The 24074-nt window shown below is 44.8% G+C and overlaps 1 pseudogene; it reads left to right on the plus strand.

Annotated features, from left to right (window-relative positions):
- Positions 1-2449: 2449 nt before the first annotated feature.
- The window catches only part of LOC140695069 (trafficking protein particle complex subunit 9-like), a 114847-nt pseudogene continuing 93222 nt past the window's right edge, over positions 2450-24074 (plus strand).

The following is a 24074-nucleotide window of genomic DNA, read 5'->3' on the forward strand; positions in this document are numbered from 1 at the left end:
ATACATCTTGCAACCCATCCCTTTCTCCGGCTCCGTGATCACGGCAGAGTGGTTCCTTGTTGACCTGTCCGCTTCCTCTGTGACATCATAACCCATGAAAAGACCGGAGCATATTAACTTGGCTTTGTTAAAGTCAAAGAAACAGATCAAATGTGGAGTCAGATTTGTTCTTTCCTATTTCAGTAGTACCATGGAGATGGCAGTTTGGGCAGCTTTTTGTAGTGTCCTTGAGGCTTTCTCTCTCAGCTTCTTTGCGCCTCAATTGAAAACCCTTCATTGCTGTCTGGCCTGCTGGTAATGCACACTGCCTGTTTTGCCCTGAAGATGTGTTCTGTTTATAAACTCATCTCTACTCCTTGGAAAACAACACAAGAAAAACTCAGTTGGTTTTCCACCAGTCATGGGCAGGGGTGAGGTATACCATGTTATTATTTCATAAAATAATAGTAATAATAGTAATAGTAATAGTACTAGAAATAATAATAGTATAATAATAATAATAATAATAATAATAATAATAATTATTATTATTATTGGAATATTATTGGAATAATTATTATTATTGGAATAATATTATTGGAATAATTATTATTATTATTATTATTATTATTATAATAAAAGAAGTCTTAAAACAGGACTGAGCACATTGGAGAGAGTCAATAAATGCTTTCTGGCTTAAATCAAAAGTGATGACTTAGTGATTCCATGGCTGCTGTATTTGCTAAGCTAGTTACTCCTTTGCTCCATTACACATTATTTTAACTGAAAAAGAAATGCAAGCAAAAGGTTAAAAAAAAAAAACTCAAACAGAGCACAAAAATACACAAGTGAAAGAAGTTTTCCCTCATCCTCTGTTCTTTCAGCCCTGTCTGGAGATGCCACTGTTTACTATCTTTTGGGTGCTTTTCCAGATATGCTTTGCACATTCCCACCTATGTATGTAAATTCCTTTAAAATTTTAGTTATTTTTAACTTAAAGAGATTTAAATCCTCAAGTGGCTTCTGCCCGGGTAATAGAACAGAACAAATCTGACTCCATATTAGATCTGTTCCTTTGAATTTAACCCTATGCTCTGTCTCCTAGGCTTCATCTTGCTTGTAAAAAATTGTTGCCTAGAGCCTGAAATACACAGGAGAGCTTATTCTGAAGCTCTGACCTTTAAGGATATTTAACATTTTTTCATTCATTAAAAGATAGCAAATTGCAGAATAGAAAATAACGTTTGTTTTGTTGGAGATTTACAGGGATCTGACCCACGCAGATAGCTGTAAGAACAAAGGATTCTAACAAGAAGGAATTCCTACACTAAGAAGTTTGCAACAACCAAGCGCGTAGGAAAGGAGCCTGAATTGTGACTTGGGGAGATGGTTTTCCAGAACATTAGTTTGCCAACTAGGTCTACAGAAACTTGCTATTCCAAGCCCCAACATCTGGTTTCCAAACTTATTGGCCTGTCCTGCACTGAGGAGAATGAATTTGGACTTGGTAACACTCCTATCTACCTAGAAAGCAGGGCACTGGAGCTGAGTGTTATGGAAACAGGCCAGCCAAGAAACAAGCACCAATCGGAGTGCTGGAGTACTCAGAATTATTATGCCGGCGGGCTCAGAGGGGCTTCTGCTCCGAATTTCTGAGCACCTCCAAGACGTGCACATGAGGTTTTAAAGACTTCAATACAAGTAAGGGGATATTAGCCAATAAGACTCAAAGAACAAAATGCAAGGAATCAGTACACTGGAGCTTATCAATTTGTAATAGTTCACATTACTGACACTTGTTGAGCTTGGAATTACGAGTTAGGTTGTTAGCCCAATAAACTGACACTAAACTTCAGATTTACGAGATAGCCCAGCAGAACTTAGATCAGTAAACCGACACTTATCACACTTAGATTTGTGACTTAGCTTGTTAGCCCAGCTGGACTTTTCCTTCACATGAGGACAGCTCTCCCACCCCCAGGAAGCCACTGTGAGCCCTTGATGTTTCCACTAGGTTGGGGTATGGTTTACCCAGGAGGGATGGGGACTATGCACCAACACTCAGGCAGTCTGCTCTGTCTGGGGCTCTGATCTTGTACCACACCTCTCCCCGCCAGCCCAACACCTGGGACAGTGGAGCTAAGGCAGTGATCCTTCCTGCCTGTTTCCCAGCGTGTAAAAGGGGAATATGTACTCTTCCCAAGGAAGTTCTGAGCGACAACACCTGCGGGTGCTTGGTTCTCAGAGCAACAGAAAACCCAGCTCCGCATGGGGGCAATGGGTGTGATCCCCGTAGTGTTTCTGCAGAAGCATCTGATGGAGGGCTGGATCAGGGAGGTAAAACATGAGCTGCGGGACTTGAACGGTTACAGAAGGGTACAGAGGTAGGTCTGCCATCTCAGGGTGCCCTAGAGGTAAAGCTTTTTCTCTCCAACTCCGCTACGACACTCCCCTATCCAGACCCATCCCTTCTCTGCTCTTCCTGTCCATCTGTATCCCTCCACTTTTCCCCTCTTCTCCACCCGCTCCCATCTTCTCCCTCCCTCGCTGTCCCACCTTCTCTCGCAGAATCCAGAGAGGATCCATGTCCCTCCTGCGCATGCGCTGTCGGTGCCTGGTGGTCCCCTGGTTCGAAGCTCCATGTCCGAGCCGGGGATTGGCCCCAAATGCTTCTCAACTCTGTCGCCCGTTAGGCCTTTGGTTCCTGCCTGGGGCCGGGGCTTCTGGCTGTGGAAGTGCAAGGTGGGGGGCTCCCGGGAAAGGGTTCAGGCGGCTTCGGGAGGGTGATCCGCCTTTCACAGCCCCCAAGGGCGCCAGTCAGCCCGTGTTCAGCTGAATTTCTCTGGCCAGACCCTTCTGACAGCACCACCTGCCCCGGCGCCCCGGCCACAGCTGTCCAGGTCCAGGTGTGCGCCTGCCACCTCTCACGCAGCCGGGATCCCCTCAGTCCACGGCTGGCGTCCCCTTCCCCTCTCCCGCCCGCGAGTCCTCTCCTCCCGGGCTTCCTCTCCTCGGCCGCCTGCCCGTCCCCACCAATGGGCGGGCTGTTTCCCGGGTGGGCGTGGTCTGCGGACCTGGACGGGAGGGGGCGGCTTATGCTGGTGCTGGGGCTGGCCTCCGAGCGGGGCTGCAGCCCGCACCCCCCCTTTCCCTCCCCCCTAGGGCTGCCCTCCTTTCCCTTTCACCCTCCCTCAGGACCAGCTCAGTGGCGTGTGTGCTGCTCCCCGGACTGAGAGCCTCTGGCTGTAGCGCCCAGCTTCACCTGGTGGAGTCGGGAAAAGGGAGCATCAGTGCTGAGCAAGCTTCTGTCTCCTCCCTCAGTGTTTCTGCCGCAGGTAAGTATCTTGAACACTTTCAGGTGTTATGATGGCGGTGCTTGTTGATGTCACGTGTTTTTATAGTGAGAGGGATTAACAGTGGTGAAAGCAGGGCTTGGTTCTGTTAAAAATGAGCTGAAGGCATGAAGCTGTGATATCCTCCTTCCTTCCATCTCCAAGGGTGAAACGTGTGACCGTCGATTTTAAAAAGACAGTTACAGTCCCTAACTAGCCCAGCCCAGCGAGTGTGTGTTAACAGGAACAGCATCACCAGAGGCCTTGGAGACCCAGGGATATTGCAGTCCTAAAGAACTCCTGGCACCGTTTTGTTTGTATTGGTTTTTTTTTTTCTTAAATTGTGGGACAGACTAGTGGTATAAAAAGAAAAATATTTGTCAAGAAATAATTTTTCATATAACAGCGTTATTGTGATATAGTTCACACACCATGAATTCCATCCATTTAAATGGTAAAATTCAGCAGCTTTTAGCATATTCACTGTTGTGCAACCATTATTATTCCAGAACGTTTTTATCACTTCAGAAAGAGCAGTGGAAATTAATGACCTATCCACCCCTCCCCAGTGGTGGTTCTAAAGAAATTTCTTGGCTAATCTTGACCATAAATTCACTTGTTATATTCCAAGAAAAATCTGGTAGGAATTCTAATCAGAATTGCAATGAATCTGTCTATCAAAACAGGAAGAATTAACGTCTTTATGGCACAAACTTCTTCTACCCATGAATATATTTCGGACCCTATATTTTCCTCTGTCCAGAGCCTGGCCCATGGGAAGTCCTCACTACTTGTTGGGCTTGTGAATGATGAGATTCTATACATCGTTAGTTGCAGCTGTAGCCTTTCACAGAAGAGAAAAGAAACCTCAGTGAAGCAAGTGACTCTCTGATGGTCAGAAAGAGTGACAGCCATTGCTGGAGTGATCCAGTGGACTTGGTGTTTTCAACCAGAATTCTCCACCACCTACAGCTAAGGGGATTAGAGTGTTCTTTTATTTTTTCTTAATGGCGTTGCTTTTATTTTTACTTATTTTTTAAATTATTTTTTATTTAAGTGTAGTCAATTTACAATGTTAGTTTCAGGTGTACAGCAGAGATTCAGTTATAAACATATGCATATGTATATACATATGTTTTAGATTGTTTTTAGTATAACTCATTACAAGAAATTGAATATAGTTCCCTGTGTTATATAGCAGGTCCTTGTCATTTATTTTATATTTACTAATTTGTATCTGTTAATCCCTCCTTTCCTGCCTGCTAAATACAGTTTGCTTTCTATGTCCATGAGTCCATTTATAGGAGCACCATTTTTCCTAGTAATATATGCTCTTTGGCTGCTTTCAGTTTCAGTAATTCCATCTTATCTGTGGGCGCTTTTCTTCTGGTGGTCTTTATGTGGTTTGCACACGTGGTAATAGAGATCTTTATTTGGGAGAACTCCAGGTCTCGTGTAGTCCCTGGTACAGAATGCCCACTGAATTGATAATTGAACTGGGAAAAAAGCACAGTAAATGCTGGAATTTCCACTATGGTTGAGAATTCCAGGTTTCAATAACCTGTTTAGACAACCTTACTATTGGCTGCACCCATACTGGGTAATTTGGTGGAAATTCATGGTATGGTGGTGTAGAGACTGGACCTTATATTCTTCTTCTCTTTCTATTTTCTAACACTCATTTTCCTGGGCCTTCCAGATCCTCCCCCAGAAGTGCCCAGGGCTGGCTTAGTGCTGCGCTGAGGCAATATTTGTTAATAACGCCCTTTCCTCTTCTCCTCTGAGCCTCCGTTTCTTTCTGTGCACAATGAGCGCTTAGACTAGATAAATACTTTTCAGTTTCTTTTAAAGCCATGTTTCCTTTGAGAAACAGAAAATGCAAATATCTCCTCTCAACCCAACCCTTTAGATTTTGGTATGTCCTCCAAGGAGTGACATAGCTCTTTGTGAAAAATTGATGTGATTTTGATTGCAGGTGACACAGAAAAGACTCTTCAGAGATTTATTGCAGGGAGAGGGCAGGAAAGAGGCAGTATGTGACACTTTCTAGTGTGAGCAACGGAGCAGGGACTTGGATTTAAATACGGTGTCTGACGTGGCCTCTCTCTAATCTTGTAGAATGTGATAAACTTCTCTACCTCAGTTTCTTGATGTGTCAAGTTGGGGTGATAATATTTTAAGGCTTCTGTGAAACATTATACAAATAAGATATTTGTGTCTCGGTAGAAACAAGATCTGCTAGGGATTCAGGGATTTGTTTAAAAAAAATTCTTGTCCATAGCACTCTGTCTGTGTGTATTTAGAAGTTCCTGGAGGGTGAGGGTGAGTCTAAAGTCCATTGTGGGACAGGTGGCCCATATTTCTCCGTGTCCCAGTTTACCCCCTACTCCCCAGTCCTCTTCCTCAGTCCAGGATGAAGTTCCCTAGTAGATTTACACAGAGGTCTTGTGGAAATGGCTTTTCATTTTATTGTTTCACCAAGAAGGGCTGCCATCATGATCTCTGTGGTCAGGTTTTGAAGGGCTGCCATCATGATATCTGGTAAGAATTCTATGCAATTTGGAGTTCCAATTTAATGAAAAGAAAAAAATTACAAATAGAAAATTAGAACAAGGGTGGTGACAGGGGCTCTTTTAAGTGGACACCATTAGCTTTGTTAGCTTCAGGTGCTGTGGCCTGTTGCCACGAGGACCCATCCTCTTGCTCTGAAGTTGGAGGGACTAGTGGGCTCAGTGGGAATGTTAACTGAGTGTATCTCATGGGCTGGGCATTGTCCTATTTGTACTGTGTGTTCCTTATTTGAGACAGTGAGCTCACCTAACCTCGATAACCTCTTTAAAATATTAGACTTTTAATTTTGAGATGTAATGTAGATTCCCATGTGGTAGTAAGAGATTATATGGAGAGGGCCTATGGACCCTTTGCCCAGTTTTCTTAATGGTTCCATCATGCAGTGTTGGGGTACAATTCATTACTGACTCGCTAACAATTTGAGGTTTGTGTTATTGCCCTTATTTCTATTCACGATTAAACTGGGGCTTCGTGAAGCACGCAGGCCTGTCCAGGTCACCCACATTGTTAATGCAGAGTCGGGTGAACGTGGGCTTGGGATTTCCAGGCAGTACCATTATGATGGTTTGTGGCAGGGAGCAGCATTCACTTTGCTTGTTTATTCATTCATTCAACAAACATTTATTGAGTAAACTCTGTGGGTCAGATGCTTTCATAGAGTTATCTGATTCTTCAGCAGTACTGAGAATCAGGTAATATTTATATTTTTTAATCTGAGAAAATTAGCTCTGAGAGGTTATAACCTCCCCAAAGGAAGTATAACTCATAAAGGAGGGATAGAACATGTGTACAGTCACCTCCTTTTATGCAGGTGGTACCCTATGCATTTTACATTTTCAAACATCCGTAATCCAGATATATTCTTGTAAGGCAAGGCTTTTTTTTTTAATTGAAGTATAGTCAAGTTTACAATGTTGTGTCAATTGCAAGGTGTTTTTTGACTTTTGAATTAAAAAATACTTTTTCAGGAGGGAAATTAGGTGTATTTATTTGTTTGATTTTTTAAAATGAGGTACTGGGGTTTGAACCCAGGACCTCGTACATGCTAAGCATGTGCTCCACCAATGAACAGTACCCTCTACCCCAAGGCAAGTTTTCTTATCCATTATTATGAAGCTTAGGAGTTCAAATAAATTGAATAGGAATCCAGATCTTTTGATCCTACTGTGGTCCTTCTCTTTATATTCTGCTGAAGGGGGTTGGGGAAGCATTTCCTTTGTTCATTTCTTTATTCAGCATTTTTGAGCAGTGACTTTGCATCAGGGCCTTGCTAGGTGCTTGGAAATAGAAAATAAGAAATGACCTTTCTCTGCAGAGGCAGGAAGCCTAGACCAAAAGCTGGGTAATGTGATCCGAGCTACAGTAGCCATATGCAGACTCTGAGGACAAACTGTACCCTTGGATTTGCTTTGGCTTCCCTTGTCTTCTGGCTGGTACACACCAGGTCACCGCAACCCAGATGGGCCCGTAGCACACAGCAGAGAATGTACCTCGATCTCCTCTCCCCTCTCGGCAGGGCCTGCAACATGAGCATCCCTGACTACGTGCAGTGTGCTGAGGACCACCAGACTCGTCCCGTTGTGGTCCAATCCATAGAGATCATCTCAGAGGAGAATTTCTTTTGCATCTATCAGCTACTCACCTCGGTTAGCCATATCAGCCCTTGTGGCTCCCAGTGGACACTCTGTATCCACTACAGGCACCGCTATGTGCCCGAGAATCGGTAGAGCGTCTTCCAGAAACACCCCAAGGTCGTGGGCCTTCTCACCATTACCGAATGTCTCTCTGCCAAGGCCTTCGAGAAGCTCCACATGCAGAGGAGCTGTATGGCACATCGCTTAATGACTCTCAGCTTTTTGTCTTTGTGCAGCATGGGGAGGTAGCCGAGCAGCCGCGCACCGACGTTGCCTTCAATCTAAGAGTACTGCAGGGTGGTGGAGAAGAGGATCGAGGACTTCACTGAGTCACTCTTCATCTTGCTCAAGTCCAAGTGGCTGGATGGTGGCCCCAAGAATTCTGGGGACAAGATCCCCCTCCCCTGCATCCCGTTTGAGAAGGAGGACTTCATGGGACTGGACACAGACAGCAGGTAAGTTAACCTGGAAGCCAGTCCACCTTGGCTGTGTGCTGGATTGCTTCCCTACATCCAGAAAGGGATCAGCAAGGAAGAAGTCAATCTTGTAGCCAAGGGGGGAGGGAGGTGCAGCCCGCCGGTTTCCAGACATTTCAAAGTGAATCCGCCTTTATTTCAGAGAGATCCTTTTAGGGTTAGTGTGGACACTTACTCCCGCTTTACAGCCAGGAACATGGTGGGACCCCTGGAGTTGCTGTCCAATAAAGTAGCCAAAGCCACTGATGCTAGGAGCACTGGGGAGGAGGCTGGACTCAGCTGAGATGTACTGTAGGTCAAATGCACATCAGACGCTGAGGCTTGTCTAGTAAAAGTACATAAACTATCTCTCTACTTCCTATATTGATTACATGTCAAAATAATAGTATTTTACATACAGTAGATTAAGTAAGATCTGTTCTTAAAATCACATTCTAGTATTTGTTTTTTGTTTGTTGGTTTGTTTCTTTGTTTCAAATTTTAAACGTGGCAACTGGGAAACTTTCTTTACATGGCTCTCATTTCATTTCTGTTGGGCAGCCTGTCCTGGTACATGCTCATCCCTTTGCTTATAGATGAAATGCTGAGCCCCGAGAGGCAGAACGAGGCGCTGGTTGAGCTGCGGCTGGAGCCGCTGTCACCTGCCTCCCAGGCCCAGCACCTTTTCAGCTCAGGCCCTCTCTTCCTGCCCGACAGCCACCATGCCAAGTTAGGACATCAGAAACACCGCCAGGGACTTCCGAATGAACTCCTTATGCAGGGAAAGGCGTATCACGGTGTATGGGACAGAGCAGGGAAATGTTCATTCCCACTTTGTCCCTGTGATTAAGTCAATGGCCCCACTTTGCCTCGGAAGTACAGATGAGCTCTTCTGGGCTGCCTACCCCCCACCTTCTGCTCTGTTTCCCCGTATATCTATCATGTTTTCCCTCGGGCTGAAGAGGGTGAGATGCCTTTGCCGAGACGTGGTCCCCCTTTGCTGGGGTGAGTGAGGGAAGCTGTGTCCCCCCGGCCTACGGCCTCAGTCCTTGAGTCTGGAGAGGGCTCATGGTGGTCCCACAGGTGGCGGTCAGAAGACCTGGCATGTGCTACCGGGCCCGTTTGGAGGTGGTGCTCTGTGATTCTTGAACTTACCTAAGATCAGATCCTACTTTCTGGTTGTTGGTAAGTTGGAGGAGAAGATGCTAGGGAATTAATAAAAAGAATGTCTAGACCAGCCCTGTGAGTGAGAAGCACAGGGGAAACTAGTCCCACCTGCGAGAGCCCACCTAGCAGGCTCTGGATGAATTTTCTGTTCCTCCCCAGAAATACCTCTATGGCTTAAGGAAGAGGAGAGGCATGTCGTGGCCATGATCTGTACTTGTCCTCACAGGGCCCTGTGATCTACATGCCCGCACTCCCCATCTGCTTCTTGGAGATGAGCTGGCATGTTTAGGAGCCTGGGCACTGCTGAGGGCATAGCTCCCAGCACCGTGCTACACAGAGTCTCGCTCCGTTCACCTCATCTGTCAACTCCTGCTGAGGCCCCAGACATTAGTCGAGTAGGTGCATCAGCGAAACCTAAGCAGGGACCACCTTCTCCCCCTGGACAGACTGGTGAGTGAGCAGTGGAAGCCTGGAGCCCTGCCCCAGCCCCCACGCCAGTGCCACTTCTTTTGTCATAGGAGGCACTGGTGACATTTTTGCTCAACAAATGCTTGTCTCTGAGTCTGCAGACCCACCAGAGAATGCCAGCTTGTTTTTGCCTTTTGAAGTCTGCCCTTGGGACTTGGCGGAGTAGCCGGATGTGTACTTAGCCCACAGTGGTTCAGCGCATTAAACCTGCCTCCTTGTGGGTCTGTCTATTCTGGTACCATAAGGGCTCAGCCAGCATCTGAACGTCATTGAGATAACGCGGCCAGTGAGCTCGGGTCAAGCACATTCTCCTCCAGTCACTTTTACTCCATTGTTTCTTTTACTATTCCACAGTCATTAATTTTTTAAACAATGCTTTGGTGCAGGAGCAGAGCCTCATTCTCTCCTGCTACTCTTGGTGGAAGTGAGTAAAACGGTCCAGACTGAAATGCGACAATAATTTGTAGCTCAAAAGCTGCCTAGTCGCTTGTAGGTCGAATTTTGGTTAGGGGAGCTGAACACGTTGTGGTCCCACGGCAGCGCCGCTCCCCTCAGGCCCCTGCTTTCCCTTGAGCAGGAGGTGAGGTTGGGCTTCACCATCCCCGCGTCCCTGGCCTCACACACTCACATAAATTCTTGTACATGCAGTCAAAATTATTTTTGTTCTTGTGTGATTCTAATTTTCTCTTGTTCCTCTTTTCATTTTTCTTTACTCCTTTTTCACTTGTACTGCCCAGTGAGTATGTTGTTGCTTCTGAAAATGTGGGCTGTGCACACCCTGCATTTGAAATAGCCAGATTGCCCTCCGTACAGTCTCCATCGCTTTAAAAAGCAACAACTTAACAGCTGTTTTGATCCATCTATTATCTTAGTCATTTTTTATTCTCTAATTTTTTGGAATATTTGCTTTGTTAGCTCATCACCCACTGGTGTTTGATACCTGTTGAAATCCTTGCTTTTGAGGAACATGTTTGGTCCTCCTTTTATTTGGTGACAAATGCACCCTTATTAAATTTGTTTCATTGTTTTGAAGAAGTAAGATGTGAATTGATTTAGGCGGCTGCTCAGGGATTCTTTTCATGGAGTATTTAAACTTGTAAGGTCAAACTCTGCAGCATTTTGCTCGATTCCTGCTTTTACACAAACGTGCTCAGCACGCGGTTCCTGGCTGTCGCTGTGTGACGTGCGTGACGTCGCTTCCTGGCCGGCGGTCACTGGTGAGGATGTGGCCGCCACGGAGGTGACAGCTGCAGGGGACGCTGTTGGAGGAAGCGGTCACCGTTTGATTCTTTAATTTTTTTTTTTTGCATTCAACTTCCCCGTGCCATTTACTTTACTTTGCCTTCATAAATGGGCAGAATTTGGTCTAAAATCCATGCCACTATTTTTTCCCTTTACGAGGCTGGTTTTTCTGAGTATCAGGACAACATGGCCTTCTCCTAAGTAGCTGGCTTACCTGGATCTGTTGGGCAAAGGGACTGCTAAAAGGGCCGTAGCTTCCTCTCTGCTCCAGCCAGTGGGCATTCAGAGCTGGGTCTGTGGTTTGCCTCAGCAGCCGTGCAGACCTTCCTGCCTCGGCCTTTACTTTTAACCCATGTTGGCAGTAAAGAGCTGAATCCGTTTCTGTTGCAGCTGACGCCCACCACGTGGGCCCCCTAACGTGTCGTTAGTTTGTGGTAGTCAGTCCCCAACACCCCAGTCAACAATGAAGGAAGATGATTTGTCCAACCCAGGACCTTGGATTCTCAACCCTACCCTGGTTCATCTCACCTGGTGGAATTGTTTGGCCACCACCATCATGCTGACCATGAGGCCTTGTTTCTCCTTTCATGCTCTGGTCCAAATGTGGACACTTCATTTTTCACTGAATTTGTCTCGCTTGAGACAGGCCAGAATATCTGAATGAGTCCATCACATTCTGGGTGGGGAACAGAACAGAAGTAAGTGTCGCAAGTAGATGGAGTCTAGGCTGTCCGGGTTGGCAAATGCAGGCTGGGATCTGTGATGGCTGGGCTGTACACTGGACACAGGCCTTTCCCATGGCTCCTGAGAGCCCATGAGTTGAAGTGATAACAGCCTTGCGTGGGTTCCCCCATCCTCATCTGCTCATTGGCAAGTGTGTCTGCTAATTAGGAGCTCCCCCAGACCTCGGGCCCTTCAAAGCTCAGACCATGGGAGAAACTTGAGTCCCTTCTCCTGGGCCTCCTGTGTGAGAATCCACTGCCTTCTGAGGTGAACAGCGGCAGGAGATGCCTCCCCATCCAGGGAGCACCCTACGGAGGACTGTTAGTGCACCATGCTGTGAGCTTGTGTGTTTCCGGCCATGGTCCCTACAGAACTACAGTTGAGATGGGCTTATTGATGGAAATAACAGGACTGATTCCAGGGCAGGGCCTGGGGGAGGGAACAGTGGAAATTGAATGTGTCCTCAGACACCTCGGTGGGTGCTGGGGCTGTTACTAAAATGGGGAGTCTGGGAGATACCTGACAGGAATGGAATTCCAGAGTAAATGGTGGACATGAGGCATTTTTAAGATGCCATTTGTCATCCAAATTAGGACTTCAAAGAGGCACTCGGGTCGATGAGCCTGGGGCTCAGGTGAAGGAGCCGGACTAGAGATACACGTTGGGAGTCGTCATTCTTAGCTGGTGTTCACAGCCTTGCATGTGAATTAGATCATCTCGAGAGGTGCAGACTGAGACTGAGGGGGGCAGGGCTGTGTCTTGGTTGGAGGAAAGCCCAGACCATACAGCTCTGGTGTGTCAGTCAGTGGCGTTTGCCATTTTCAAAGCAATGCCAGTTATCCTTAAGGGGCCAGGGGCTGGGCAGGGCCAGCCAGGAAGAAATCTGAAGGGAGGGTCGTGGCCACGTGTGCGTCTTGGGAAGGTGCAGAGGCTGCAGGGTACGGGAGGGTAGACTCCTCAGAAGCTAGAGTTGCAGTGAGGAGTGGGGAGAAGTTAGTCACAATCACCTGTGAGGGAGGGAGGGAGGCCTAGGGAGCCCCACCTTACCGGACTCGCTTTCCCATGAACAGAAGGCAGTCAGACAGAGGATCTGAGGTGAGAAGGGATGGGCACTGGGAGGGGAGCCAACCTGGAGAATGGTGCTTGCAAAATTCTGGAATAGTCTCCCTGAAAAATAGAGTTAAAAATACCCAGACTCTTAAGAACATTGTTAGTGACTTGGGAGGAGGCAGTTGTTTTTCTGGCCTCCTAAGGGTAAGGCATGTATCCAGGGATACACAGAAGATACGGGCAGTCTGTTCCGGGGGCTTGATCGTTACCGGGGGATCAGTGCAAGTTTAAAGGGGGAGAAGGGCAGCGGAGGGAAACTAGCCAGGCCCCGTGTCAGGTACCAGTTGGCCGCCCCACTTGCGTGTTTCATTCACATCCATGCCTCCCAGGTGGGCGGTGGCAGCCCCCTTTTGGGGATTGGGAAGCCTTCTCAGAGGGGTTAAAGAATTGGTCCATTTAGCGACTAGTAAATGCTGTAGCAGGATTCAAGTAGAGCCTTGTCAGAATTCAAGGGCATGTTCTCTCTACTGTTTCCAGTACTTCCCTGTTATACCTGGAATGGTGAAGTGGGTCAGTTTTGGAGCCTTTCAGAAAAAGTATGATTTAAGCGCCTCTGGACTGTTTCACAAAGCTCAGCATTCTTTGATGGTTCTGAAGCACGCAGTGATTTTCGTCCCAGAGAGGTAACGTCTAACTCCTTTGATGATGACGTGGTTGCAAATGGTGTACAGGTGCAAAACCAGACTTTGCAGCTTCTGAAGGGAAACTCTCCAGTTCTCCCTTGGTCGGCTTTCTTCCACGGGATGTAACTGTGCTGCAGCGTAGGCCTGAGCTTTCCATATGGAGTGAGAGTTTAATATCCGATGTTAGCATAAAACGGTCAGATGAAGAAAATCGAAGTTGACAATTTATTTTTGGGTTTCATTAGTCAAGATATACTATCAGTTAATGGCCCATATAGCAAATGAAATTGAGTACAGGACATTGCATTTCTTACTTTCTATTTAGAGTTCTCTTACAGAATAATGTTGCCTGCTTTGGAACATCAGCTCCACCACTCACGGCACCTATCAGTGTGTTGGTGTGATTGCATTTACAGAGTGAATGTAATCTAGGCTTCCTCAGCCTCAAACACTTCAGTGCAGAATCACGGGCTGTAGCCGTCTGTTAGTCACGCAAATACTTCTAAAATTATATGATTCCAGAAAAGAAAGCAGAGAGAGAGAGAGATTGCCTTTATCAAATTTCCTTTCAGTTCTAAATGAAAACTGTTGTTGAGCAGCTCTGGTTTCCTTTGGATAAGAATATATACATTTCTTTGCATGTAACCTGGGTTTTGGGCTAGAACACCAAGTTCTTGCTGTCCACAAGCCACAAAAATAGTAGCCAAATGGCACACGTGTGAAATAGTTTATACTTTTTTCTGAGAAAGTATCCTTGAATTTGGGACTTGGGCTGTGATTTCTGCTTTTTGATTCCCCCACCTGTCTTGTAATCTCTCACTCCTTCCCACGTGGTTCCCAAGTGTTCGTGGTCTCAAAGGAGCGGGCAAACACCCAGTTGGTCACCATGTACTGCTGCTATAGATAGAGCCCAGACAAGACCTAAAGGACATTATCAGAGAGGACTTCCTGGAAGAAATGGGCTGTACATTCAGTTGTGAGGACAGAGTAAGAGTCAGCCAAGAGAAGGAGTCAAGAATGTGGCTCAGGTCGCAGGTGCAGCCCGGGCAGAGGCCTGGAGGCTTTTGGCGTGGGGACCCGGGGAGAGTGCCCTGTGCGGTCCAGGGTGGAGGGAGTCCCTGCTGGGGAGGACACTGGAGAGAGTCCGGGGTGTAGGGCTTTGGAAGAAGTTGAGTTTTACTAGAACTGACACAGTAGGCAGTGAAGGGTGTCAACAGAAGTGACCCTCAGGGAAGGTACTTCTGGTTTTGCTTCTGATATACTACAGACAAAAGGGTCGGGACGGGTGAGAGCAGGTATGTCTGTCCCTTTGAGATCCAACCCGTCATTCATTTATTCATAACACGTGCACTTCAGTGAGTCTAGGGGAGAGAGAGTGTAGCCACATAAATAAGCAAAATGTATTTGCTTCTTGAGAGCTTAGCGTTGTCAGTTAGCCTAGAATGTTCTAGGAAGAGAGGAACAAATTGTGGAGGTTGGAGGGAGGGAAGGCTTCCTTGGGAAACAGTCAAAATGAACCTGGAGGCAAGTGGGAAGTAGGAGCAGGTCAGGGGGCTCCTGAGGTCACTGGGGACCTATGTACTGAGATGAGGCTGGGCGAGCAGGGTCTGGGGTGGGGCTAGAACTCTACCAGGGAGCCTCTGAACTGTTTGAAGTGGGGTTGATGTAATCAAATTTGTGCTTTGGGAAGGCTGTCGTGGCTTTGTGTGTGTGTGTAGCGGGGAAGAGGTGGAGGGTGCCACCAACTGGGGGATCATTTGAAGACCATTCACAGGCTGGGATATGGGCTTCGGGGCTACTTGGGGACGGCAGGGGCAGTGTGGATGCCGGCTTTTCTTATGGGGGACTTGTTAGCGGGGCTGCCCTAGAGGCACCTTGTGGCTGGAAGAAAACTGATGGAGGCTGCCAGGTGGACATTCCTCTTCTCTCTTTCCATGCCTAGTGTGATTATCTTAGCTCAGCCAACATTTGGAACAAAAGAGCTAATCTCCAGGGTTGCCCAGGCCTTTGTAGAGCTCCTTCGAGTGAGATCTGATAGGATTTAGGTTTGTGTTCAGATCTGGATGTTCACTTAGCTAGAAACGTCCTGTCATTTCGATTTCCATAGGGGTTTTTATTCCTGATAAAGATTGCTTTCTTGGTGAGAGGAAAATTATTACAGCTGTTGTCTTTTTCAAAAAAAATCATATGTTTTAAGAGCTTTAATATTCAAAAGAATAGGAATATATAAAATATTTAAGGAAGTCTTTGGTGTGGTTTCTTTGCTTTCTGAGCTAATGTGGACTTAGAGCCTTTGTATTACTTAATAGCACATCCTTGTCAGTATTTAAAGAGCTGTTAGTGAGCACCCCAGGCCCCACCTCTCAAAGAATCGTTAAAGTTTGCTCTGAAATAGTGAGGTCATAAACGTCTTGTTTTCAGAAATCAAAAGGTTTTAAATACGCACCATAGCTCCATTTATAAAATAATAATCAGTTCAAAATTAAGAAAATGGAGGATAATTGATTTTTTTTAAAGCCTAAACATAAACTTTCTTGTGCTAATTTTGCAACTGGAAATTTTGAAAAGAAAAATCCTACTGCAATATCATCTACGTGGTATATATATATGAGTTTCACGTTTGAAAAGGAACTGCGCAGTGGTTTTCAAAGTCAGGAGCATTCCAGCTCAAATACTGGCAGTGGTGGCTGCTGGTTTTCAATGGAAGAGCCTAAATTTGCCTTCTTAGCTTTTTTTTTTTTTTGTACTGAGAAGGTTGAGTAGTGCTTTGCCAGCATGATTTTCGGGCAATTTGAGGGCAGCTGCCGTGTTCCAGCAGTGAGATATTTCCATGCATTTTATTTTCTGGACATCACCAGGGCACATGTGGGGTTTGTGCCTGCAGGCTGGAATGCTGCAGGACTCCCTAATCCATCACCATTATGTCCTGGTGCTGCTCCGGTCAGTGAATGATTTTCTGTGACTTGGAGGTAATGTGGTCTGATGGTGATGATCAGACGTGCAGTTAAATGCTATTAATTGAAATAAGAGTAACCTAGAAACATTGCTCTAACAATACAGGATGAGGGAGGAGGATTGGCTGAGCTGCTTGCAGTGGGATGTCTTCTCAGGTGACTCCCTCACCGTGATTCCTGCCAATATCCGCCCCAGCCCTGCACGGTAGTCCTGCCGAAGCAAGCAAGCACTTTGCTCAGAAACGCACTGAATTTCCTTGCGCCTCTGTTTGTTGGTTTTTTTTGAAAACACATTTTGCCCTTTGCTTAAATGCCATCCATGCTAGTCACCACTTACACTCATTCTTCTGGACCTCGTCCATACATAGCTGCTGAATGGATGAACAGAATGTAGTATCTCCATGTAGTGGAACATTATTCACACGTAAGAGTGAATAAAAAAGAAAAAAAAAAGAGGAAAATGAAAAATGCCACCTGTTTTGGGAAGTCCACCCTGACTGTTCAACCCACACTTTTCCCTTTGAAACACAATCACTTATGCTCCACTCTACTCTTTTTGATAGTACTTACCACCTTCTAATAATCTTTAACGTTTCCAAAAAAAATAAAAAATAAAGAGATGCTGATGCCACTTCAAAATATACAAGCCTTGCTAACAGCATGTTAATTGAAAGGAAGCAGACACAAACGGCCAGATATTGTTGATTTCAGTGATCTGAAAAGCCCAGAAAAGGCACATGCAGAGGCAGAGAGCAGGTGATGGTTGGAAGGGGCTGGGTGGAGGGGGATTACGGAGTGAATGCTAGTGATAGGGGGATTCTTTTGGGCTGATGAAGTGTTCTGGAAATAGAAGGTGTTGAGGGCTGCACAACTGTGATTGTGCAGAAGACTGCTGAGCGCTGTGTCTGGGAGTGCCTGTTGTTGGGGCATCTTTATTTTGTTCACATCCTGCAATGTGAAGGGCCATCTTCTGCTGTGGTCATTCTACTCCTGTGAGTGGTGAGGGTCAGGACTTTGTAGAGTCCTGTTTCTTTTCTCCCTCTGGCTGAGTGTAGGCAAAAAAATTTAAGCCTGAGAAAGTGCTCCATCTACAGAAATGTCTTTCAGTTTTGCCTGGTGTAAAAATCTTGAGAGCTTTTAACCGTTGAGGCTAGTCTGTGGGGGTAAATAGCCTATGAAGCCTGGGTGAGCCCGGGAAGAGCCGCGCTTCCCTCCCAGACACGGGTGGGGATTTCACCCCCTTTCAGGCAGTGAAGGGCCCAGACCCGTGGGCAGACTTGACAATCGTGAATATTTACGTGTATCCGCTGCTTCATCTTGGATATTAATTTCAAGCTGAGTCAGTTTGTGACGGCAGCCTCATCCTACATCAGGAATTTATAGTATCTGCTCTTTGAGGTGAAGACCTGACAGACTTGATTATTTAACAGTCTGCTTTGAATTGATATCTCAGATTCCTTTGTCAAAAGCAAAACAGCAGAAATACAGACGTCCTTTAATTCCAATGTGGCCTGGAACGGGTTTAGTGTCTGTGCCTCAGTGGCCTTATCTGCGGGTGGGGAAGATGATAACAGTGCTTCCCTCAGAGGAGCTGGTGAGGGGAGAGTGAGAAGCACAAATGGAGGACTTACACGAGATGCTCATAAATGACCGAATTTAGTGCTCTCTGCCTGGTGAGGCCTTAGGGGTAGAGATGTCAGAACAGAGCAGTCCTAGCCGGAGCTCGATACGTGATGGTAGCTGTTATGATCAGTATCACCACTGTGGGTTATCAGGTAGTTTTAAGACTTGGTAATATGATTTCATGAATAATGTTAAAAGACTAGACATCTCAGATCCAGTTTACATAGTCCTCAAGATTTCTTCTGAGAATTGGATGGATTCTTCCCTATCTTAAATCTGAGATGAGTCTCTAAAAATTTCCGTATTCCTCCATCCTTTTGCTTTAATTCTCTATTTCTTAAAAAACAAAGTTTTTAGATGGAGTTACTGGGGACTGAATTGAGGGCCTCATGCATGCTAAGCACATACTCTCCCAAATGAGGTATAATCTCTTCCCTGATTTTTTTTTTAAATTTACATCTTAATTTTCAGAGGTTAGAGGCCTCTAATTATTTTTCTGGAGACTTGTCCATGAACCTGTAAATCTACAATTAATGGACAAAATTTGGTTTATTAAAAAAAAATCTATAGAATATTCTACAGTCCACCCAAAAGGAAATACTCATGGACTTAAAATGTTTCTCCTTTAAGGTGATTTCTCCTGTTTGGTCGAGCTTAATTTGTTAACAGCCATCCTCATCATCATAATGACCAAACTCGCTGTGAGTGGACGCCTAACTGAGGCTAAAATGCTTTGCTCATATTTTACTTCATAGCAAGTGTTTGATTGTAGGTATCAGTGTCTCCTTTTTTGTAGCTGAGGGATTGAGAGATGGGTCAGCTTGCCCCAAATGACACGCAGCTGGCGGTGGCTAGCTCGATGCTGGAATCCAGGCTGCACAGGATGAATTCTCAATTGCTCCTCTAATCAGCTTCCCGTTGAGTGTTTTCCCGAACTCCTGTGAGCCCATAAATGACCGATTTTAGCTATCTCAGCCTGATGAGGTCTTCAAAGGAGAGACACCAGTGAGAATGAGAGGCAGAGTGGCATAAATTAAAATTGTACATTTTCACAAATGTTTTATTCTCAGGTAATGACTGTAAAGGAAATAGTTTTTTAATTTAGTGCTTTGTGAGAACTAAAAACAAAACATTTAAAATAACTATTGTGCAAGAGAGAAGTGGTCTTTGAAAGTCCAACTGTTGCTAATGATGTTACTTGTTTTTTCTAGTGGTGCTTATTTACTGAAAAATTTCCAAACACTGAATTTGTTTTATGTAGTCTTAGTATGAAAGAAAACTTTGTCAGTGAGTATTGTAAGTAAAATCCTTACTCTTTTCTTTCCTGATGATGAATATCTTAGTTGTTTACATGGCTTAAGTATATTTCGTCATTTGTGAAATTTGAGTAATATGGTTTACCTTGTCTGACTGTGAGAGCTGGACGCCTTGTATACAAAGCACCGTAGAGGTGCTTAATAAAAATGCGCTTTCACAGTGACTGATAGTTTAGAAGTATCAACTCTGAATACTAAAAAGGGTAGCTTATTTCTGATGCATATTCAATATGTGTATATATGATATACATTAATATGGCTTAAAGTAACTAGGATTGTTTTTTTTAAGTGCAGTATGAAGCTTTAATGAAATCTGTGTCATTCTAGTGAGACAGGGACTACTTAAATTGCCTTAAGCAGACGACCTTGAAGATTATTTACACAGAATGTAAGCTCAGAATTCATGTTGCCGTGTAACCATCCATCAGACATTTAATTTCTCGGGATTCTGACCAGAACCATTGAGTTTAGAAAAATCCACATTGATTATTATCAGGGAATAAGCTTCTCTCTTTTGTGACTAAAGAAAATTTTGATTTTTTTCTGCACTCTTTTCAGGTTTTAAAATTTCAAAATTTTGATTTGACATGTCACTTTTTTAATAGAGAGAATAAAGCTCATGCTGTTTTAATATGTAAATAAATGTTTTTGTATTTCAATACCCTTCTATGATTTCCTGGCTCTTTGAGAAGTATTTTGCAAGATACTTAGATTACCTACTGTTGGAAAAATACAGACGTGACTTTTATGAATATAGGCGTAGTACAGTTCTGTTGGTTTTTACTACAGTGCAAGACATGAGACCTAGGAGAGCTTTGCTGCTGATTGCCAGGAGGACAGATCTCAGGTCTCAGTCTCCCCTCGTGTAAAATGAAGTGGCTGGACTGGATTCTTTCCTCTTCTAAGATGAGCTTCCATGAGCCTATGTCTTTTGTTTATATTTAGGAGTATTAGCAATATCAGATTAAATACTGAATACCCCTCCATCCCCCCAAAGCAAAGTGCAGTATATGCTACATAAGCTTCTAGTTATCTGATTCTCGTTTCTCATCTTACAGTCAATTTTTGTGTTGCATGTTTCCCGGCAACCTGGAAGGTCTTTTTAGCCATAGGTGGCGCTGTTGCAACTTTTTACAGTCTTAATTTTTCTGTTTGTAAAATAAGGCTTAAACAATGTGATTTTATTTTGATTCCTTTGCTTAATGCTTCAGAATAGCACAACGTCCATTATGTCTTTCTACCTGGAAAATTTTTTCTGCTTATATCATAGTTTTATTCTTTTATCTCGCTGTGAACATTTCAGACTTGCTGTGCAAACAATGGCAAAATCGGACTTTTCTTCTAGTGTTAGAAACCAGTGAGCCGGGATATTATAAAACAGCTAGAAGCTGCCTCTGGAGCACCATAAAGCTGAAAGGTGTGTTGAGTTCCCTGAGTATTGACCCCGCCGCTGTGTGTTAACTGGTGGGAGTTGATTTGGTACATATATGATGGGGTGTAGTTTCTTGACTTGGGTTTGCCTGCACGTGCTGACACTGAACCATGTGATCCTGAGTCAGCTCGTTCTGAGTTTTCCCCTCGTCTGTGAGAAGGGGACACTCATATCTGCTTTGTAGAATTGTGAGAATTAGTAATTATGTAACATGTTTACCACAGTGGGTATGTCAAGAGAGCTCATAAACTTTAGCTGCTGTTTTGTGTGCAGCCATCATTTTATAGTCTTTGGTAATTACAAAGAAACAAGAAAATAAGAAAAGCTGATTTTATGATGAAAGATATTTGAGGACGTTCCATAATTCCTACACCCATAATTTAGCATCAGCAGAGTCAGAACTGTTACACAGTCGCCCTGGACCAACGTTAAGCCACAGAAATTTTTGTTACTTCATATATGTTGGGGCCTAAGGGGAACCAATACTTATACACATGTTGTCTCCAGCAGCCAACTGAGAGATGACACAAAAGAGTAGGCAGGCGATAAATGTCTTCTTTGTTACTGATGAAGCCACGTTCTCCATGAACTTCAGGGCTGTGGATAAATGAGTGTCATGATACTGTGTCCCAGAAGTAGAGACTCACCCTGTCCCAGGTATCTCTGGGCCACAGCAAGCCTTCCCTTGAGAGAATGAGCCCCATCATGCACAGGGCTGTTCTGCAATGGAGCTGAGCATCCAGGGTGCTTCCCTAGGGTAGTCAACACTGGAGGGAAAGGAAGGGTTTCACATGCCCTGCTTGTCTCCCCGGAATCACAACTCAATCTGTTAATGTGAGGAGGGCTAGCTGTGGGCCAGGGGTCAGGGCTGTGAAGGGAGTAGCACTCTGCATGGCCCAGAGGAGTGGGGAGGAGGTATCCCTTCCATCAGTTTAAACAGGTGGTGGGATGGAACAGAAGGGTTCATCCCATGAGTTTATAAAAGGAGAAATAAGAATTTCCTTTGGGTATTAGTCTAGCCAGGAAACACAGAAGATGATTAGGAAGGAGACTTGTAAACCACTGTAATATTAATTTGACATTTGTTGAGCACCCAAAATGTGCTACATTCTTTTCTGAGCGTTTTACAGAAATGAATCCTTCAATCTTCTCAACAAGCGAGTAAGGAAGGTTTGATTGTTATCCCAGTTTCACAGTGTGGAAATTGAGGCACACAGAGGGTAAGTTGACCAAGGTCACAGAACTAGTAAGTGGCAGAGCAAGTATTTTAACCCTGGCTGTATGGTATTGTGGCTCCCAGAATGGGCTTTGGGTGTTTAGATGTATCTGCATCCCTCGATTTCTGTACGTCTGTGCATCAATTAGCCCAGAAAGGACAGGGAAAGGAGAGTTACACAGGTGCTCACAGTCGTGTCTCGGCAACTGTCCACGAAGAGTGCACCGTGATTAGAATTAATTGTTTTCCAGGCAGCAGATCTGTTGGTATAACAGAAATTTAGTCCATTGAATTCATCTAGAAATCCTTCCTGCTCTGCTTCTGTCCACACTTGCCATGTGACTGCCTGCCCGTGTTTGGGCCGTGGAGGAGAACATATACTCATGGTTGAACTCTGATATTGCAGTCTGGTTCATAGTTTCACATCTTCTGTTACATTAATAAGTTAAATTTCTGGTTTTCTTGCATCAGTGTCTCATGAGTTTGGTTAATGTGAAACCAGTCCATGGGAGCCCAGGGGTTATGATGGTATAAATTTTTAGCACGTTGTGGCACTTCTAGCCATGCAGACATGACTGGGGGATGTACGCCTTTCTCACTGATTTCTCCCAACAGCAGGGTCCTCTCACGGATGTGAGGCTGGGAGCTCTCTGAGTAGCTCAGTCAGAGGCCAAGTCCACCAATCCGAAAATGATGAAGTACCTGGAAGTGGGTTTAATAAAAGTAAAGGGCTTCCAGGTAGTCCGATGGGCTGTTCAAGAAATTTGGTGAAAAGCTGTCCACTGTCTGTGGTTTAGCTGCTTCTTTGCTATTGAAAAGTCTGGAGTAGATGAAGGGATTTTAAAAAGCAGAAAGGAGTGATTTCAGGTGGTACATCCACACCGGTGAGAAGTGATGGATGACCGCCTGTGTGAGGCACAGACAGAGTCTTACAAACTTCATAAAACAGCTTCAAATGCTCTGCCATCTGAGTGCGCTTCATATGGGGTCCAGTTCATCACTGGTCACGCTGTGAGGGCAAGTAACTGACGATGGCAGAAAGGACACGGAGGCATCAAAAAGGTCTCACTCATGTTCCCTGTTTAAAGAATGTGGCACAGTGTATTATATTTGAGCTGGTTTTTCACTGAACAGTTTTTAGTGTTTTCTGGGACTCCCCAGTGCCCCAAGGTTCCATGCAGCTGGGTGTCCCCTCATTGCAGCTCCGTCAGCGCTTGCCCTGGGCTGATGTGGTGTCACGGGAAGCAGGACGGTCAGCGTCCCCGGCTCCTCTGAGCTCCGTCTCCTCATCTGCAGAGCCTGGTTTCCCATCCGTGTCTACTTAGTAGGGTTGCTGAGAATCACACGTGATGGTTATCAGGTGTGATTTCTGGTTGTCTCTGCGATTGGCAAATAGCCAATAATTGATAGAAACTCTTGTTTTTTTTTATTGTAATTGTGTCTCCTAGATTGCAGTGGTTTTTAGTCTGCATTTTTTTATAACTTTACTCATTTTTAAATATGCCCTTATTTTATTTATTTTTTTTTTGAGGTACTGGGGACTGAAGCCAGGACATTGTGCATGCTATGCAGGTGCTCTACAACTGAGTAATACCCACCCTCCTTTTCTGCACTTAAAAATAAATATTGCAATACACAAAATAGCTCTTAAACTCCATCATGGGACCTGGTCTCTGTATAGGCAAATGAACACGTATACTATTTCAATAAGAATAAATGCTGTTGAGACATACGTTTCTGAATCTGTTAATGTGCTTAAAAACGATCATAGCTAGTGATAAACACGAGACTTAGATCCAGGACTTTTTAGGGTATGTTTTGCCATCATGGGAAATTACATTCTACCGAGAAGGCTAATTGGGTCTCTTTGATATTTGGATGGTTTAGCAGGTGATCAAGGCTTTCCAAAGCTGACAGTTTTGTATTTTAAACTAACTGCAAAGTTATCTTCTAGAAGATGGAAATCCTAAGCTTGTGAATTTCCCAGTAATCCAGGGGGTATGTGTCTGTGTCTGTGTCTGTGTGAACGTTTGTGTGTGTGATTTCAGGAATGTAGAAATAAGTTCCATATAGACTTCTGATATCTTTCTCTTCCAGTTCAAGGTTTAAGCATATCCTTACACAAATAAATTGATTTTCTTTTGTCATTTGGCATATTGGCGGGAATAAGAGGTTCTCATACTTGTTTCAGAAGGGTTGGGAAGCATGAGCTTAGAAAACGGGAGGAGA

Source organism: Vicugna pacos, unplaced genomic scaffold (genome assembly GCF_048564905.1).
Source record: "Vicugna pacos unplaced genomic scaffold, VicPac4 scaffold_130, whole genome shotgun sequence".
In the NCBI taxonomy this organism is placed as follows: domain Eukaryota; kingdom Metazoa; phylum Chordata; class Mammalia; order Artiodactyla; family Camelidae; genus Vicugna; species Vicugna pacos.